This window comes from Schistocerca americana, chromosome 9 (genome assembly GCF_021461395.2).
Source record: "Schistocerca americana isolate TAMUIC-IGC-003095 chromosome 9, iqSchAmer2.1, whole genome shotgun sequence".
NCBI classification, from domain to species: Eukaryota; Metazoa; Arthropoda; class Insecta; order Orthoptera; family Acrididae; genus Schistocerca; species Schistocerca americana.
Window position 1 is genome coordinate 135,439,419 of NC_060127.1, and position 17,420 is coordinate 135,456,838.

Consider the following 17,420-nt stretch of genomic DNA (forward strand, 5'->3'; position numbering starts at 1 on the left):
AATCCGCACGCAATTGTGCAATCACGTCATCAACACAGATTTTCTGTGAACGTTTGGGCAGGCATTTTGGTGATATCTTGATTGGGCCCCATGTTCTTCCACCTACGCTCAATGGAGCACGTTATCATGATTTCATACGGGATACTCTACTTGTGTTGCTAGAACATGTGCCTTTACAAGTACGACACAACATGTGGTTCATGCTCGATGGAGCTCCTGCACATTTCAGTCGAAGTGTTCGTACGCTTCTCAACAACAGATTCGGTGACCGATGGATTGGTAGAGGCGGACCAATTCCATGGCCTCCACGCTCTCCTGACTTCAACCCTCTTGACTTTCATTTATGGGGGCATTTGAAAGGTCTTGTCTACGCAACCCCGGTACCAAATGTCAAGACTCTTCATGCTCGTATTATGGACGGCTGTGATACAATACGCCACTCTCCAGGGCTGCATCAGCGCATGAGGGATTCCATGCGAGGAAGGGTGGATGCACGTATCCTCGCTAACAGAGGACATTTTGAACATATCCTGTAACAAAGTGTTTGAAGTCACGCTGGTACGTTCTGTTGGTGTGTGTTTCCATTGCATGATTAATGTGATTTGAAGAGAAGTAATAAAATGAGCTCTAACATGGAAAGTAAGCGTTTCCGGATACATGTCCACATAACATATTTTCTTTCTTTGTGTGTTTCCTGAAAGTTTGGCAGTGCCTTTTTGTAACACCCTGTATAAAAGCGTTCAGAAGTCAGCTTGTTGTGCACATTTCTCGGCAGCAGCTAACTCTCACTAGGGCGAATACATTGGCCACTTTTTCCTGACGAGTAGTGTGGCCACTCTTTCGAATCGAACGCCACGTCGGCAGTAGTGACCCACAGAAAACTCTATAAAACTGAAATAAACAGTAACGAACTACACTCCTGGAAATGGAAGAAAGAACACATTGACACCGGTGTGTCAGACCCACCATACTTGCTCCGGACACTGCGAGAGGGCTGTACAAGCAATGATCACTCGCACGGCACAGCGGACACACCAGGAACCGCGGTGTTGGCCGTCGAATGGCGCTAGCTGCGCAGCATTTGTGCACCGCCGCCGTCAGTGTCAGCCAGTTTGCCGTGGCATACGGAGCTCCATCGCAGTCTTCAACACCGGTAGATGCCGCGACAGCGTGGACGTGAACCTTATGTGCAGTTGACGGACTTTGAGCGAGGGCGTATAGTGGCCATGCGGGAGGCCGGGTGGACGTACCGCCGAATTGCTCAACACGTGGGGCGTGAGGTCTCCACAGTACATCTATGTTGTCGCCAGTGGTCGGCGGAAGGTGCACGTGCCCGTCGACCTGGGACAGGACCGCAGCGACGCACGGATGCACGCCAAGACCGTAGGATCCTACGCAGTGCGGTAGGGGACCGCACCACCACTTCCCAGCAAATTAGGGACACTGTTGCTCCTGGGGTATCGGCGAGGACCATTCGCAACCGTCTCCATGAAGCTGGGCTACGGTCCCGCACACCGTTAGGCCGTCTTCCGCTCACGCCCCAACATCGTGCAGCCCGCCTCCAGTGGTGTCGCGACAGGCGTGAATGGAGGGACGAATGGAGACGTGTCGTCTTCAGCGATGAGAGTCGCTTCTGCCTTGGTGCCAATGATGGTCGTATGCGTGTTTGGCGCCGTGCAGGTGATCGCCACAATCAGGACTGCCTACGACCAAGGCACACAGGGCCAACACCCGGCATCATGGTGTAGGGAGCGATCTCCTACACTGGCCGTACACCACTGGTGATCGTCGAGGGGACACTGAATAGTGCACGGTACATCCAAACCGTCATAGAACCCATCGTTCTACCATTCCTAGACCGGCAAGGGAACTTGCTGTTCCAACAGGACAATGCACGTCCGCATGTATCCCGTGCCACCCAACGTGCTCTAGAAGGTGTAAGTCAACTACCCTGGCCAGCAAGATCTCCGGATCTGTCCCCCATTGAGCATGTTTGGGACTGGATGAAGCGTCGTCTCACGCGGTCTGCACGTCCAGCACGAACGCTGGTCCAACTGAGGCGCCAGGTGGAAATGGCATGGCAAGCCGTTCCACAGGACTACATCCAGCATCTCTACGATCGTCTCCATGGGAGAATAGCAGCCTGCATTGCTGCGAAAGGTGGATATACACTGTACTAGTGCCGACATTGTGCATGCTCTGTTGCCTGTGTCTATGTGCCTGTGGTTCTGTCAGTGTGATCATGTGATGTATCTGACCCCAGGAATGTGTCAATAAAGTTTCCCCTTCCTGGGACAATGAATTCACGGTGTTCTTATTTCAATTTCCAGGAGTGTATATTAGTAAACCAAAAGACGTTGTTTAAACACTGATATTGTCAAAAATCGTTAGTTTCCATACAAGTCAGCTAACAACAATAATACTTGGTCTATTCGGAAAGTAAGGTACGATCTGTTGCGAAATGGAAACTACAGGGAAAACAAAAAACGATTTACACCTTCCACCAATTTCTCATCATAGTCGCCGCTCCGACATAGACGTCTGCCGTAGCGTTGTACCGACTTTCCAGTATTCCCGTCATACACGGCAGCCGGCTGTCTTTCCGCCACTTCTCCACACTGGTTTGCAGTTCGTTGTCTGTGCCGAAATGTTGTCTTCATAGACGGCGGTTCATGTGAGCAGAGATGAACGTCACAGGGAGCCAAATCCGGGCTGTATGATGGATGATCAAACACTTTCCTTTTCTGCAGGGGCGTCCCCATTGCCACTGCACTGTGCGGCGGAGAATTGTCACGAAGACGGAAATGCGTGTCAGTCACGTTACGTGGGATTGCATGAAATCAGGCGAAACGCCTCATCGGGCACCCATACTGTTGTCAGTTCTAAGCATCTTCACATCGTCATCGTGTGCTCAGAACACAAAAGAACGACGTGATGCTGTTGACAGGCATACTAGAGACACTACCCAACACATCCGTGCAATGTTTCATCGGATTTTCACTGTCATCTCCATTTCCCAATCTATCGGTTGTTACTTCCCGAGTAGCCCTCGTATAAATCACTTATCTTTCATCAGACGGCTCAAAATCAAAAGGTCTTTGCCAAAATATAACGCAATGAGCTTCCTGTGCCATCTCATTGTCAACAATGGCAATTTATATCAGAACTAGAGTTACCACTTCTGGACAGGCAGCAGCGCTGTCCAGGGAAAAAAAATATGCAATGGCCACTTTTCCTGTCCTGCCCACTTAACCACACCTTTCCGAACCGATCTTGCTATTAACTGATAACCTTCAAAAATTAGTACAACATATTAATTAATAAAAGTAATTGACATAAGAAACACGACCAGAAATGTTTTCTACATCTTTTGAGTATCATTATTCTTTTGATTCCGTATTACTTGCTACAAGCACAATATCACATTTGAAGATCAATTAAAATGAAGCACATATTAAAATATTACAGCATCTGCAATTTTTTTTTTTTTTTGGTCCTGAGAAAGAAAAATACACTGCTAAGAAACTCTTACCGTTAGTAGCCATTATTTAAGTCTGCTGTTAATTGTTAGAAGCATACTATTATGATATACAGCTGTTAACTGCAGGCCGATCAAATACTTGCTTCGGGCAGCCTGTGGCCCGCGGGCAGCAGTTTGACGATCAGTGTTATACGGGATGATTCACGTGTTCCTAACGCTGGGATTTTGCAGCCTGCAGCACCTTCAAACATCACACATAAGATTTTCATATTCTTTCACTCGCTACGCACAAACTACTACTACTCTTACAGAAAAAATTAACAAGACCTTTTCGTAGGAATTTTAATACACCTAAGTTTTGTAATGGGATACACTTTCGCTAGAGGCCACAGTTTTCGAGTAATTCAAGAAAAACGTGATTGAAGATCCGTTTTGTACGTTTTGCTCGAATAATTCAAAAACTGCAACCTTTAGCCGAAAACGCAGCCCAATTCAAAATTTCACTAAATCACATTTGCTGCGAAAAGGTCACGTTCATTTTTTCTGTAGAACTAATAGTCTGCATGTAGTGAGTGAGACAATTTGAAATTCTTGTGTGTATTTGATGGTGTTGCAGGTTGCATAACATCCATCAGTAGGGGCAGCTGAATCGCTCTGGATACTGTACCGCTACAGTTTAAAATAATGTTCACTGCACTTGTGCCAACGGCCTTGCCACATTGGTAACACCAGTTAGTGTCAGATAACTGAAGTTAAGTGCTGTCGGGCTTAGCTAGCACTCAGACGTCTGACTGTCAGTTGTGGGCAAGTGAGGTGTGCTCAACCACTGTGAGGCCTGTTGAGGAGCAACTTGATTGAGCTCTGGTCACGAGAACTGATAGTGACGGAGAGAGCAGTGTGCCCATCACGTGCCCCTCTATGTCCACATCCAGTAACACCTATTGGCTGAGAAAGATGCTGCGCTTGGTCAGTATCACTTGGCTTTCTGAGACCTGTTTGGACAGAGTAATAAAATAAAATACTTGTTGTAGTATTTAATTTTGTGTTCTAATTGATCTAACGATTGTACTGCTACGTGTGCTATGACTTTAGCTAGGGATAATGGTGTATCGTGCTTTGCCTGCCTCCACAAACCGCTCATAGGCTACAGACAATGATTTCTAAGACACTTACAGCTTATTACAACCGACTAGCTGAGATATGCCTTTGCACAAACGTGACAGCAATGTTAGTCACACTATGATTGTTCTGGTGTTAGGAGGGACATATGACAGGTCTGCGACCACAAAAAATGTTGTCAGTGGCTTCTCCAAAGTGTAATGTGGCCATTGGATCCGTTCATTTTTCGGGACTCGGACTTTGTGGAGACTAAATCCAGTGAGAAAGAAAAAATGAGCGAGTACTCAAGAACTCCTAGCGAAATCGAGACAAACAAACGGAAATTATTCCCCTGAATCCTTCAGTTTACACTAAACAAACCTGTAGTAGGAGACTGTCAGTAGTCCCACTAGGTATGTCCCTTATTCTGAGGTCACGAAGAGGATTAAGAAGCAGAGCATTATCATCTGCTGTCGAGATCGCTGGTAGTCCTTACAAGAGGCTCCTCCTTGACTCTTGCCAAAGACTCTGAGAAAGACAAAAGCAAGCCTAAAAGAACTGAAACTGGCAATCCCAAAAGTGACGATACGTCTTCAGGCTGATTCTGCAACGTCTGCGAAGTTGATCACAACGAAGAAATGATGAATTCAAAGGTTTTCAATTGCGTTAACATATTTCCAGCTTCTTGATGTGGACACCATTTGGAAACATGTTTGGAAACATATTTCGAAACACAGAAACATCTATCCGTAGCAGTGTCGGTACAGATCAAAGGAAACAATGTTTCAGGCTAGCTACCACTTGTCACCGCTGCACGGCGCTAGCGCGTGTGTGTATGTGTCGTCAACTGTTACGTGGTGCTGTGTTTACTATAGTATCGTTTTCGCTTTATTTTTCTAAAATAATGAAGTGGTCAAGGCAGCAAATTGAAGATCTAATTGCCATTTACCAGGGACAGGATTGCTTATGGGACGCCCGGAGCAAGAAATATAAAAACACTGTTAAAAAACACGACGCACTTGCAAAATCTGCAGCAGCTTTTGGCACGGACAAGGGAAGTGTAGAGAAAAAGATACGATCGCTCGTGGTTGGTTACAGGCGTGACAAAAGAAAAATTATTTCCAGCAGACCATCTGGTAGTGGTGCACACACTGCATATGACTCCAACTGGTTCGGCTATCGGCTGCTGCAGTTCTTGAACGATGTTCATGAACCGAAGGAGACAACAGACAGTGTGGAAAATGAGGTATGAAAATTATGCTTGTTTGTCTTTATTTGTATTTTGTGGTATACAGTCACATTCACCCATAGTTATTTTGCCATGGTACACTTCCTTGTTGGCTTAAAATATAGCTAGCAAACTAGTCTCGAATTTGTTTATTCGTGGAAGCAGCTTTCCTTGGTACATTCTGGACTGCAGTGAAAACTGATGCAATGTATCTCGTCTCCATGTGCCTGGAATCATCTCACTTGTTTGTAAATCGTATCAATCGAATCTTCCATGTGGGGTGTAATGGTTCCTTGCCTCAGCACTTCGTCTTAAAAAATTGTGGAGACATACAGCTGTAAGTGTGACAGTTTTTGCCTTCTCCGCTTGTAGCAACACAGGTTTTCTAAACACACGAAAAACTGAAGCCATAATGCCGAAAGTGTTCTCATCAACCATTTTGGCCCAAGAAAGTCTGTAATTAAAAACTCTCTTTTTTGAACCTTTAACATGTTTTCCCGGGTAGGGTTTCATAATGTTTTCCTGTAAGAGGAAAGCATCGTCTGCTACAAAAACATATGGTAGGGCCTTTGTGCCACCTGGTTAGCATTCAGATTGTGGCAAGTTTAGTTTCTTTTCGTTAATTAACTCACTTATGCTCGCGTTTTTGAACACACCATCATCTGATGTTCTGCCTTGGCAGTCGATATCTGAGTACAAAAAGCTGTAGCTGGCATCGACGACACCAAGCAGCTCAACGCTGAATGAACCTTTATAGTTATAATATTCACTTCCACTACTAACAGAGCAGTAGCACGATACGTTTCCCATCAGTTGCTCCGACACAGTGGGAGAACTGAAGAATCTGTGAGAACAAACATGCTGCTTCACACCAATCGTTTTCATCACAGGTTTCTGAAAGAAAGAAATGTGATTTCAGGTTTTCGTACATTCGCCAGAGGGTATAAATCAAAATAAAGAGGTTGCGCTCGACCTTCCAGGCCTCCAACACGAAAAATTAGAAGGGTGGGTGAGTCAAAAGATATGCAGCAACCTTACAAGATTACGTCTCAATTATTAACTAAAGTGCTGCAAAAGCAAGAAGAGAACAAGATGTAGTACATATGGGTAGTATGTGCCATCAGTGTTACGGAAATTGCCAGAGTTAGAAAGAGCAAAAACAATGGCTTTACTTAATGAAGTGTTAATGAAACAGCATGTAGCATATTTGGAAAGTCAGCAGTCGACAATGGGTATGAATGTGGCAGGGTCATCATCATCATCAAATAATAATTCCCCTGTTACATTTACGAGCTATGAAGACAGTGATAACACAATTGAAGAAGTTGTGTTTGATGAGATGTGTAATGTAATTGACAAATAACAACATTTCGAAAAGATGCTTATTTAATGATGTTTTACATTTACTTCACTTTACATAATCCTTCAGTACTTCGACTAGAGTTCCACATACTTCAGGTACTATTTGAGATATTGTTTGCTTCGAAATGAGAAATAAATACGCAAGGCTCTGAAATGAATATCCTGTTGCCAGAAAACGAAGAGCAACTGCAAGCCTTTGGTTGACTTGAAATCGCTTTCCTGAAATTCGTGTCTTTTTTTTTTTTTAAACAAATGGTGATATCACATTTACCAGATATTCAAAATCGGTAGATGACAACTTAGTGAAGTTACGGAAGCCAGAGCCGTCTTCCACACTCAGCTCACATAGCAAGTTATTTCCGTCACTTCTTCTATAGAATGTTTTTCTCCACCAACGACGAGGCCGCCTTTCATTGTGTTTGTGTAAGCCTTCTAGTATTAATAATGCAGCACCACATATCATTATTGTTTCTTCGAGACCAGACATAACGCAGCAGCAGATGATACGAGCACAATAATACAAGGAGCACTGCAGATGGCATGAACACACAACGAGAAATGTTTGCCACCGATGTGGACGGAAACAGAGCCAGAAACAAACAAAGTCTGAAACATTTGCCAGACATCGCAGAAAACAATGTTTCCAACAGAAACATGTTTCCAGTGGCAGTGTGTACGCGGCTTTAGCCGCATTTTGACATCTAAGTGAATCAACACTTAAAATTTTGTGTTGGACTAGGACTCGCGACCGGATCTCCCACATAATGCAAGCACTGACCTTAGCCACCTCAGCCATCTGATCCAAATTCCCAACTATTAACGAGCGTCACCTACCCATGAACCCCTCTCTCGGCATTTCGGACATGTCCGAAAGAACAGATACCACATAATAGATGTTCGGAAATTCCCGTGACGAACTTCTTCTAAGACTTACAGAGGGGAACCCATGTCCGGAACGTACTGTGTCCGTTGGACGACGGTTTCAATTCAGATGTGTAACGCGTCCACCTCTGCTTCCATTCACGTTATGCTGAAGGGGAGAGTGCTCCACGTGTGGACGAACTCCTCGAGTTCAAAACTCGATTACAGCACACCGCTTCTCATTCACTGACGTTACTTTACACAACGTCGTGTTCCACACTACAGTACGGAGCACTCTAGCAGTAGAATGCTGCCAATATGTAGACATGAAGAATAAAGATGTAGAATGGCAATAACGTTTGTTTTATTTAAAAATATTTAAGAATTTTCATGTAACATAATGGAAGCCTTGTTTTTCAGCATCACCTCGTTATTAGAAAAACTGTAGCTAGGAATGTGGTATACAGGGTGTTACAAAAAGGTACGGCCAGACTTTCAGGAAACATCCCTCACACACAAAGAAAGAAAATATGTTATGTGGACATGTGTCCGGAAACGCTTACTTTCCATGTTAGAGCTCATTTTACTACTTCTCTTCAAATCACATTAATCATGCAATGGAAACACACAGCAACAGAACGTACCAGCTTGACTTCAAACACTTTGTTACAGGAAATGCTCAAAATGTCCTCCGCTAGCGAGGATACATGCATCCACCCCCCGTCGCTTGGAATCCCTGATGCGCTGATGCAGCCCTGGAGAATGGCGTATTGTATCACAGCCGTCCACAATTGAAGCACGAAGAGTCTCTACATTTGGTACCGGGGTTGCGTAGACAAGAGCTTTCAAATGCCCCCATAAATGAAAGTCATCAGGGTTGAGGTCAGGAGAGCGTGGATGCCATGGAATTGGTCCTCCTCTACCAATCCATCAGTCACCGAATCTGTTGTTGAGAAGCGTACGAACACTTCGACTGAAATGTGCAGGAGCTCCATCGTTCATGAACCACATGTTGTGTCGTACTTGTAAAGGCACATGTTCTAGCAGCACGGGTAGACTATCCCGTATGAAATCATGGCGGTGAATCGAGGAAGTACAGTACATACTGACGAAACTAAAATGAGCTCTAACATGGAAATTAAGCGTTTCCGGACACATGTCCACGTAACATCTTTTCTTTATTTGTGTGTGAGGAATGTTTCCTGAAAGTTTGGCCGTACCTTTCTGTAACACCCTGTACATGAAACCTCCCCTCCAAATTAAAACTATGCGCCAAACCGGCTACCATAACTTACCTTGCCATTTACGAGCGTCCTATCGAGTTAACTATCACACTGAAATACCTCGGACTAACACTTGATCGCAGACAAACATGGAAGCCTCTACTATCCATTCTACATAAAGCCCACAATAGACTAGAATTACTGAAGCTACCATGAGGCCGAACGTGGAGATCGCACCCTTCCACAATCTTCCACACCTATAAAGCCCTACTCCGACCCACTCTCTGCTGTGACAATGTGGCGTTGACTTCCGCTCCTTCCTCCTCATATCACGCCCTACAAATCCTCGAACGCCATGCACTCCGCAGCCCACTCTTCCATCCTGAACGCCTCTGAATATTCTACATTACCTGTAAACATGACACTGCACACCCGCCAGTTCCCCAGTGCTCACCGCGCCTCTACTACCACATTACCCCAACATTGCACCTCCACAATCTCCACATCTTCTCCAAACGAAACTTTAATCGCCTTCCGTTATCTGACCATGACATCCGCCCTGAGTCCGCAGCTCGTGGTTGTGCGGTAGCGTTCTCGCTTTCCGCGCCCGGTTTCCCGGTATCGATTCCCGGCGGGGTAAGGGATTTTCTCTGGCCCGTGATGACCGGGTGTTGTGTGATGTCCTTAGGTTAGTTAGGTTTAAGTAGTTCTAAGTTCTAGGTGACTGATGGCCATAGATGTTAAGTCCCATAGTGCTCAGAGCCATCCGCCCTGATATATACCCGCCCTTTAAGACCTATCGTCAGGGCTCCCTTCCCCTCCAATCCTCTACACTCACTTCCTGAGTGTCCGCCCCTGGTAGCTGAGTGGTCGGCGCGAAGGAATGTCATACCTAACGGCCTGGATTCGATTCCCGGATGGGTCGGCGATTTCTCCGCTCAGGGACTCGGTGTTGTGCTATCCTTCATCATTTCATCCCCATCGACATGCAAGTCGCTGAAGTGGCATCAACTCGAAAGACTTGCACCAGACGAACGGTTTACCCGACGGCAGGCCCTAGCCACACGGCATTTAGTTTTACTTCCTGAGTCTTGGTCGGAAGCTACCCACTCGTCCCCCGTCCCTTCTCCAAACATTCACCTACAAACCCCCTCCTATGCACTGCCTTTAATTGCTCCGTTCCCCTGATATCCTTCTCCCTGGCAGGCTATTTCCAGTCGTCTCTTCACTCATCCATGTACCTCTTTTAGTAAGTCACACCTCGGCCATTCCGTTTTACTTTATGCAACAGTCTTCGTGTGCGACACTCATTTTCCATCCATCTGAGTCTATATTTTAATTCATCAAACTTTTATATTTTAACTTACGCGACTGATGATCTGTCTTTTTACTGTCCAAATGTTTGTTTTTGTACAAACGCGGTGACCAGTTTTTATACTATGTTCCTTAAAATTTTCCTCTCATGAGGGAAACATTGTATCCGTTGACAGCTCATCCCTGCCCATATGGCGCCGGGCGGGGGGGGGTTAACATTTTTTAAATGTTCGGATAATAAGTTGCCGTCTCTTTATCTAAGAATAGACGATGAATGCAGCTAGCCGCTATCTCTGTGTAATGTCTTGTCTGTATAGACGTGTATCTGTTGCCTTTAAGATACCTTCACCTTCACACACAAATCTGTACAGTAAAGTAAGGCCTCTTGGCTGATCTGTGATAAGACAGGCGAAATTTAGACTAATGGAGGAGTATTAGTATGATCTCTATTTTCATTGGCTCCCTCTCTTTCTCTCCTTTATCTATGTGCAGTTTTTAATATAATATTTCATTACGTAAAATCAGCCAAATAGGATCTTTGGTGGAGTCCTTCGTCTTGGTAATCAGCGGCTGGCTTGCTGTAAGAGATCTTTACATTTGTTATTACTGTTAAACACTGCAGTCAGTCGGGAGAATCAATCGTTTGGACAATTTGTTCCTTCTACGAAAGATTGCGAATTCCAGGTGTGTATGAAGCCTTTTTGGACGATTTAACACAGACTCAGTGATTGCAGGCTCTCTTCGACACAGCTGAAACTTCCCCACTAATTACAGGGCCAACGCGCTCATCAAATGATTCAGAAAATACTCATTCGTTCATTCACTCCAGAACAAAAAAGTCACAAACCTTATTTATGGAGGAAATTGTGTATTAAATCCATCTCCATTACATATCCAGATCTCCGGTGATTCCACGCCTTAATTATTTTCCTTTTACAGTTTCTTTCTCCTCAAACAAACCGCTATCGGCACAAATGTTAATTGGCTCGCTTTAGCGAGAAGAAAAGCAGAATATGTATCTCTCAGAAACACGTCAATCCCTCAACAGATACTCCAGAAGCTGTCCTAGTTACCACTCCAACAACCATGGAGAATGCATATATGCATCTCTGTTATTTCAAAGAATAAACGCGCTAGAAAATACTTTGGCGTCGTCGAGCTGTCGCCGCATATATTACGAGAAAATCAGATCAGGTAACTTTTCCAAAGTGAATGAATGTGGATGGTTTGATTGAAAATGATTAATTGGTGCGTGGTAGAGGGTATTTTCTGTGGGGACATTACAGGGGGGGGGGGGGGGTTGAAATAAATAATAATAAACAAAGAAAGAAGAGGAAGTCTGCTGTACATCCGTTGCAGGTAATGGAAGGGCGCCTGTACCATCGCACGTCGTCGTGAGCTTAATGTCGCGGGAATGAAGTTCCAGAGTGTGCACCATTTGAAATATGGCGCATTGACATTTTGACAGAATATATTCCTATGTACAGTCTCCTACGTTGAGTTTACTGATTGATACGAGACACTTAGAGGCTTATTCCCATCCAAGCACAGTCCTGGAAATGATGAAACCAGATACCGTGCACACGCATTGTTTCATACATGACCCGCAGATTTGTGTCCACTCCACGCGTGAAAAGTGTCTTAGTTCACCCACACATCAAAGCAGAGCGCACAGCTTACTCAGTATTAATCACTGTATTTCTGCATTTCACCGATACGATGCATGTATTAGTTCAAATAGATATATCCGTGTTCTCACACATGAAAGCCAACACAGCAGCCACGCTGTCAAATCAACAGTGTTCTCACTGCCACCTCTCTTCAGTTCTGACAGTTGAGAACATTCTTTACCATATCAAGGACACATATAGAATGGACAAAAAACACAATACAGTACCACGCTTAATACGGGGTTGGCAAACTGTTGGAATTCAAAACAGCTTCCAGTAGTCTAGGAATGGTTAAATATAGGGATTTCAATGGAATCTTATGCCATTTTTCCTGTAAAATAATGGTAAATTTAGGTAACGACGATGGAGATGAATAGCTATCACACTGCCCTCTCTAGAAAATAGACCACAAAGTTTCAATAATATTGAGATCTGCTGACTGTCGGGCGAGGGTAGATGTGACAGTTCTTCCTCTGTCTCAACAAACCAGTTCTAGACGATGTGAGCCGTTTGAACATGGACCCCGCCATCTTTGTAAACAGCATCACCACTGGGAAACAAATATTGTACCATGGGATGGGGCTGCTCACCCAAAATAGTCACACAATTCTTGGCAGTAAGGTCGCCATGCAAAGTAACCATGGAGGCCATAGAACAACACGATATGGCTGCCCGAAACACCACCGAATCCCCGCCATGTTTCACTCTTGGCACGTAAACTCGGCCAGCAGATGGAAACAGCGTGAAACAAGACTCATCAGAGCAAATGGCTTTCTTCCATTTCACCATAGTCCACTTTTCAGCCGGCCGCGGTGGTCTCGCGGTTCTAGGCGCTCAGTCCGGAGCCGCGCGACTGCTACGGTCGCAGGTTCTAATCCTGCCTCGGGCATGGATGTGTGTGATGTCCTTATGTTAGTTAGGTTTAAATAGTTCTAAGTTCTAGGGAACTGATGACCACAGATGTTAAGTCTCATAGTGCTCAGAGCCATTTGAACCATTTTTTTCCACTTTTCATGCCTGTGGCACCACGTTTTCCTGTTAAGGGCACTTTCACTGCTGGTGAGTTTTTTTGGATTTCTATCTCGCCCTATAATTCCCTACTTATGGAACTGCCTTCCCGCTGTTTTGGTGCCGACAGGGTTCGCGAGTATGAAATTCAATTCTGCAGCTACTTTTGGAGCTGTTGTCCTCTTAGTTATCGTCGCAATCCTCTCCAGTGACCTTCTGTCACGATCAGTCAACACAGCTTTGGTCTGCGGGGTGACTCTCCTGATGAGGTACCACTGCTTCCCCTGCATACGGTCCCTCTTGAAACTGCAAACTCTTCGGCTACCTTGATTATGGAAGCACCCACCACATGAGCACTCGACTTCACTTGACTCTGAAGTACTTTGCTCTCCATAAGGTGGGAAACACCAAAGGAAAGGAAATATATTATAAAATTACATTTTAATGTTTTCTAAATTTTATTAAGCTCAGACAATAGATAGATAAACGCAATTTTTAAATTTCAGATTTCTCAGAACAGCCATCCTTTGCTTTAATCAGAGCCTTGCATACTCTGGACATACGACGGGTCAATTTTGCCTGCGTTTTTGTTGGAATGAGTCCCCATTCTTGCAACGGGACCGCCAACAAGCGCGTCCCACTCATCTTTTGCCGTTTTCGGATCGTCCTGTCCAACTTATCCCATAGTATCTCGATTTGGTTACAATTCCATGTTTTTCAAAATTTTCAGAAGCTCTAGAGATTTAACATAGTTCTGACACAAGCAGGATGTATGTTACGGGACGTGGTCTTGCTTCAAGACAAACCCTTTCCTAATCAGGAACAAATCCGACGTCTTCGCAGGTCGCCGGAGAATTACGTGATAATCTTTTTAGTTCATTTTAACATGTACTTTCACCAAACCTCCGAAAGAATCCCTTCCCATCACAGAATCATCTCCATGCTACAGGTTTGAATTATGCACTGAGGATTCAAGCGTTCATGGGGTAGACGGCGTACGAATTGGCGGCGTTTCGATCCAAATACTTGAAACTTTAATTCATCAGTGAATGAGACTGTTTCCCAGCCTACTGCTGTCCTATGTTGGTATCATGTAACGCCAACAAATTTATGTCTCAAAGATCTCTATTTTGAGAGTACATTCATTATATATTCACCTCATCTTCAGTTGTTTTCATTTATTTATGTGTCGTGAACATTATTTCTTTACCTACGACATTTTACAATATCCGTCTTAAAAACGGCCACTGTAAAATTTTGCAACGCCGCTAGTAGAGGAACAATGTTTACGACACGTAAACAAATGCAAACATCTGCAGATGGGACGCCATGCAACTTGAAATGTTATCATGGAAAAATAAATGCCTACAAAAGTAAGAGGCTGCAGCTTATTCATTATAAATTAACTTCATTTTCAACAGTTTCAGTGTTGTAATACATCCAGTATATTTAAGAGTGCAACGGGAATTCCACAGTTAAACACACAGGAGAGAACGGATAGGTGGAAACAGTACACTGAAGGCTTCCATCAGGGTGTGGAGGAAGAAACCGGAGTTGATAGGGAAGAGATGGGGGATCAAGTATGAAGATCAGAATTGAAAAGAGCTTTGAAAGACTTAAAATCAAAGCAGGCAGAAGTGACAGATAATATTCCATTGGAATTTCCAAAATTATTGAGGGAAGTGGCAACAAAAGGCTATTCAAGTTGGTGTGTAGAATGTATGAGACTAGTGATATACCATCAGACTCACAAAAAAACATCATCCACAGAACTCTGAAGATAGCAAGAGGCGACGAGTTCGAGAATTATCGCACAATCAGCTTAACAGCTCATGCATCCAAGTTGCTAACAAGAATAACATACAGAACAACAGAAAAGAAAATTGACATTCTGTTACATGACGATCAGTTTGGCTTTAGGAATGGTAAAAGCACCAGAGAGCCACAGAGAGGCAATTCTGACGTTTCGGTTGGTAATGAAGGGAAAAATCAAGACACGTTTGTAGGATTTATCGACCTGGGAAAAAAGCGTTCGACAATGTAAAATCGTGCAAGATGTTCGACGTCCTGAGGAAAAATAGGGGAACGCTATTTGGAAAGACGAGTGATATATGTACAAGAACCAAGAAAGAGTAATAAGAATGGAAGAAGCGGTCGGATTAAAAAAGGTGTAAGACAGGGGTATAGTCTTCCACACCCACTATTCAATCTATACGTCGAAGAAGCAATGACTGAAATAAAACAGAGTGTCAAGGGTGGGATTAAAATTCAATGTGAAAGGATATCAATATTAAGCTTCGTTGATGACTTTGCTAACTCCAGTGAAAGTGAAAGCGAAGAATAACTACTGCGTCTGCTGAATGGAATGAACAGTCTAATGAGTATAGAAAATGGATTGAGAGTAAATCGAAGAAAAATACAAGTAATGAGAAGTACCAGAAATGAGAACAGTCAGAAACTTAGCATCACAATTGGTGATCACGAAGTAGATAAAGGAATTCTGCTACTTAGGCAGCCAGAAAGCCATGACGGACGGGGCAAGGAGGACATACAAAGCAGACTAGTACTGGCTAAGAGGGCTGAGTGTACCGGAATGTCACCCATCCAAGTGCTAGCCCAACCCGACAGCGCTTAACTTCGGTTATCTGACGGGAATTTCATTTTGTTCCATACTGTTCGTTGAATTTGTTCAGGGCGGACGTGCGATGACACCTGTTCAGTTTGTTCGTTGATCCGTTTGCTCAGTTTTTTGTTACAAAAGGTAGCTGACCCTCTGGCCGAAACCCACTGCGGCAAGGCCGCTGGGGCATACGTGTGAAAGACAAACAAAAATTTAGAAGAAAATCCTCTGAACACCTAAAGCACTGAAAAATGAAAACAAAAATATACCACATTTGCAAATCACTTTATGCAACAAAATCATAACCCTACCGGCATAAAAACGCCAGTAAGCAGTAATAAATACATGCACACAGCTAATGTCCTTCCACCACGACCCAAAAAGGATCCACTACAGTAGCTTTAAGCACAAAATACACCATCCTCCTCACAGAAACAATTTTTTTTGGGGGGGGGGGGATTATAATATATATCTAAAATTTCGGGTACATATTTTGCTTACTTTGCAATGAACCTGCGATTACAGTCAATAGATTCCGAACCATATCTCGATTACTTTTTTTTCCTCAGGAATCCACAAACTCCTTTTTGACTAAACTTGTCAGTTTCTGACAGTCCATGTTTCGTGTTGTGATGGCCAAGACCGAAGAAAACAAACCGATTTGAATTTCACCGACTGTTGTCCGAAGTCTGTACGTTCGGCGATGACATCTCCTACATTGACACCGTGCACGTTGTGGCACGCGGATTTGAAAAGATCGGACGTCGTCGGCCAATGTCGGTAGTCGGCGGAAGCCAACGACATGGGTCCCACTGTGACCGCAGCCTAAGAGTAAGAGCGTGACGCAGAATCATGCGTCTTCTCCTACAGTGAAAATGTTCAGACGCCTAACATTTGCAGGAGAGCAGATGATGACAGTGTTCTGGGATTCGAAAGTTGCGCGGCTGATGTACTGCACTCCTAACGGTCGAACAGTGAATGGTGTTAGCTACTGCGAGATCTGAACGAAAAATCTAAATTTTGCGCAAAGAGAAGCGTTCAAAATGATGCAACACATCTAGCGTCAGTTTGAACGTCATACTTTATAGACGAATACGTATGCTTGCTTATATACTAGGGTGGACCATTTTAATCATTTTAATCCGTAATGGGGAATATTCGGAATAGATATGAGATACGACAAAGTGTTTTAGATAAAAGTTGTAGATGCCAAGGTGGGTCACACATTGCTACTAATGTCTGTAACCTTAAAGAGATAATAAAGGTGGCTAGGAGGCTAAAGTTATTTTTTAATGAAAATCCTAATGTTTGATTTAAGATTTGAAAAGAACGGCAAATTTTACGTTCAAACTAATACGTTTTTCAAGGACAAGGCAAAGTTCAATGAAGGTGAAATTAGCAAATATATTTTTAGTTCTGTTACGAATGAACTAGAAATTGAAGGGGATACAGCAAAAGGCAGGGTTAGAATTAGAAGGGGCATCCCGAGAGATGAGAGGCGAGGGGACACACTCAGCGATTTGTAAATCAATATCAAATATCTGTTTGTGTTTGT